We start from the raw sequence: 4,014 nt of genomic DNA on the forward strand, positions 1-4,014 counted from the left end.
GTTCAAGTGAGGAAATGCAATACAAGTCAGTTTTGACACTCTTTGGTATTTCGACTATATCTGGAGCTACACTTATCGGATTAAGGTGATCGTTACACCATTTTAAAGCTACGAAATAGACCTACAATTGTTATGAAGACATCGAAATCCAATTCTGCCATTTTCATGGACAAAAAGTCGGAATACAGAAGCTGCATTCTGTGGTCGGAAGTTAAAACAGAGGTTTGACCAGGTGTTAGTATTTCGATCATATCTTAGGCTACAAAACTCCAATTTGGATGATTTATGAAGCATTGGAAAGCTAACTCAAAGGGCTACAACTTTTCTGTTTTGTACAAAAGCCAGTTCGGCATTCATCATAGAGAAAATCACAGTTGAAAGAAGGCCATAGTGAAAATACGAGTATACAAAACGCGAGTTTATGCCGCGTTTTGTGTAGGCGCGTTTTGCAGCCGAAATTCTGCAATTTGACTCAGCCATTTCTCTTGTTTTCATACCACTTTCCAGCTATAAGATGCAAGGGAATTCGGTGCACATGCTTCAGAAGACAAAAGGGCAAGAAATGTGGCTTATTTTCAAGTCAAAAACATTGGTTATTGACTATCCTAACAAAGTTGAGATTTGGGAATCAAAAGGTGGAATTTGACTTGGAAAAATGGAGCTCTTGAGCAGTTTTTATGCAGAGACATTGGGAGATGTCTGGACATCCAGACGTAGCCAGATTTTCTGATAGCAAATTCTCTCTAGCTAGCAAATATTGAGAATAGAGACATACCGGAGAACTTGGAGGGTGCAGAAATGTAGCTCTTTCATCTTCTATGTGTTAGATTAGTTTAGTATAGAGTAGTATAGTTCATCCATTCTTGTATATTGGCTAGATTAGGATGAAGATGGAGATGAAGAAGGAGGAGTTGAAGCTCAAGTGACATGGGTTATCTCTTCTCCAACTCTTTATCTTTTGTATCAGATTCTTAAGTTTAGTTAATATACAAGTTCTGGATTTTGTGTTCAATATGTGTCCCTAAAGTTTATGCCTTGGGTTTGGTTGAACTTTTTATAATTGTTAGTATTTATTATTTGGTTATTTGATTGCTATGATTTGAGCAAGTTATTTAGCACTTTGGCTCTTTAAATCATGATAATCTGGTACCATTGATTGTGATTATCTAAGGTGTTGTTTCTGCAATGAAAATTGAGATTTAACACTAGTTCAAGAAGTGCTAAACATAGGGAGTACACTCACGAAAGTAGAGGTGCACCTATGTGATTTTTAGTGATTCATTTCATGTAATTTCACTGAAGAAATGAACTTGTAGCTAATTTCATTACCATGAGAATAGGTATGGATTAGTTATAAGTATAATTGATTCACTACGAAAGTAGGATTCAAATGCATAAGGAAATTACACCATAACTAGCCTAGATGTAGTACTCAATGATCCAAATATAGCACTTGCATGAGTAGTTAGGGATACCACAACCTAAGGAGCTTTTATTTGTTATTTTGTATAATTTCAATAGGTTAAATTTGTTATAATTCATTGATAGTCTAAATAATAGAGAAACTTTAGTAATACCGGTAATTGTTCACTCTTCCTTGTGGGATCGATCCGATATATACCCTAAACTACTAGTTGACCTGTATACTTGCAGTGAACGGGTGTAATTTGGTCTTTTAACTTGTACGTATTTAAAATACCCGTCATTGGGAATTGGGATACTCAAAGTTTTGAATAAGTAAATTACCAAAAATCCTATCACAATTGAAATTAGAAACTAATATATTGGGATACTCAAAAGTTTTGAATAAGTAAAATCCTAAAAGTTTAAGACTGTAGTTAATTAACTTCTAAATCATTGCAACATTGTCTTCAAGAAAAGGAAACACAAATAAATTCTGAATAAAACAACAGCAAGTTAGATACCAAAAGCTTCAACTTTAACTGACAGAATTCAAATTGCCTAAAAACCACAGAATTTAACTTGCATGAAAATTTATGTAAAACTTCATTAAAGCAAACTAGCAAAATTGAACTCGAATAAAATTTCTATAACTTAAGTTGCTTGTGTTTAGTAGTGATACAAAATATGTCTTATGGAAGTGACATAGGTGTGATGGAGTTGAGGGATGGAAGCAAGAAAAATTCCGATGGAAACCAAACAATAGAAAAAAGTTTGGGGAGAGGATGGGGAGGGATTGAGAGCTTTAGGAGACACTAGTGACCAAAGAATTAAGCTTCTATTCATAACACCATTTTTATGAAGGTTTTGATATCTAATTTGCTATTTCGATTCTTCCTCATATCGTAGTGTCTTCTAATATGACAAGAGTTGGTGAAAAAAGTTTCATTCTTCGACGAATTCACATGTACTTTTGGGATTTTTTTTATGACTAATTCAGAGGTTTTCCACTATGACTTGCAAAAAAGAGTTTGCATATCTTAGTGGCCCGTTCTGCAAATATTTGAAATTAAGTTGGATTCGTGGTATATAAGCACAAGATTACTCTAATAGGACTAAGATCTTGTTGTTCTTTCTATTATTTCGCTCATTTTTACGAATGAAGTTTATTTTACATTGTCCTTGCAGTTTTATGAGATAAAATAAGGACTAATTCCAGTTTGTACGCCTGAACTTATAATATTTCTCACATTCCATCTTAAACTTTAATTTTAGATATTTTCTAACCTAAACTCTTAAGTTTGTTCCATTTAAGTTCAATCAGTAACAATATTAACCAAAATAGCGAGATAAAGTACGGTGTAAATTAATAACAATGTGCCAATTTGTTCTAATTGCTATCTTTTGTTTCCTTTGTTGTCATTGATATGATCCAAATGCTAATATTATTAGCAAAATTAATCTTATAAAAGATGGTGCAAATTAATTATATTGTTTTGTTCTAAATACCATCTCTTGATTCCTTTTCACTACTTTTAGTACATTATCATTGATTTACAAGGTCCTCTATTTTGTTAAGTTTGTTAACATTGTTATGGATTGGAATTCAATTAGACAAGCTTGAGAGTTTAAAATGCAAATTAAAATTAAGAGATCATTAAAGAGTAAAGTATCCAAAATTGAAATTTAGAGTGCAAAGTAGAAAAATGGCACAAATTTGTGGGTACAAAGTGGAGTTAGTCCATAAAATGAGCATTTGACTGTCAATTCCTCTTCTACTTAATGCTTGTGACGTATCAACATTGGCTTTCAAAAGGCGACATTTACATATAGATTTTCCGTGTTACTGAAAATATGTAACCGAGACTGCAAATCATATTGCGAAAGTGAAATTGTTCTATAGTTAGAGTTTGGAGATTCCAGACCTAATTCCCACATTTTATCACCATAACGAATTAAAAATTGAAAAAAGTGATTGCGATTAGATGACAACAGGGTAGGTTTGGGGTAGAGAGCGCTCTCGTATCCCCTGCCTCGTTTTTCAAAAGCTCTCCAGTCCCTTACCGCCAACCCCGTGGCCTATTACACCAACTCTAACCATTTCTTGCTACCCCTGTGATTTTACACATGTACACTACTAATAATAAACTTAATAAGCATTCTTATAAATTTTTAGCTAAATAATTTAATGTGAAATAAAATTTAAAAATTATTTTGGTATTGTGAATTATTTTCTTCACATTTGATTTTATGTAAAATCTAAACTAGTTATCCTTTTATCATAATAAATTAACAAAAAAGATTACATCATTTTACCACAAAAAGATTATTATATAATCTTTCCTACACTAATAATGTGTATACTATCAGTTTTGGATGAATGACAATTATACAATATTTGAATTTAAACTTTAACTTTTGTACATATATCATAAATAGCAAGGGTAGAGCTATCATCCTTATACCAGTGGCGAAGCCACATGCTATTGAGGGTGGGCAATTGCTGCCTCCCCCCCCCCCAATGACAGGTGCCGAGCCTGTGCAATAATAATAAAAACCTAACTACCACCAATAGCAGTCAATAATCAATTCCAGGTACTGGAGCAGAGACTC

This window comes from Coffea eugenioides, chromosome 9 (genome assembly GCF_003713205.1).
Source record: "Coffea eugenioides isolate CCC68of chromosome 9, Ceug_1.0, whole genome shotgun sequence".
In the NCBI taxonomy this organism is placed as follows: domain Eukaryota; kingdom Viridiplantae; phylum Streptophyta; class Magnoliopsida; order Gentianales; family Rubiaceae; genus Coffea; species Coffea eugenioides.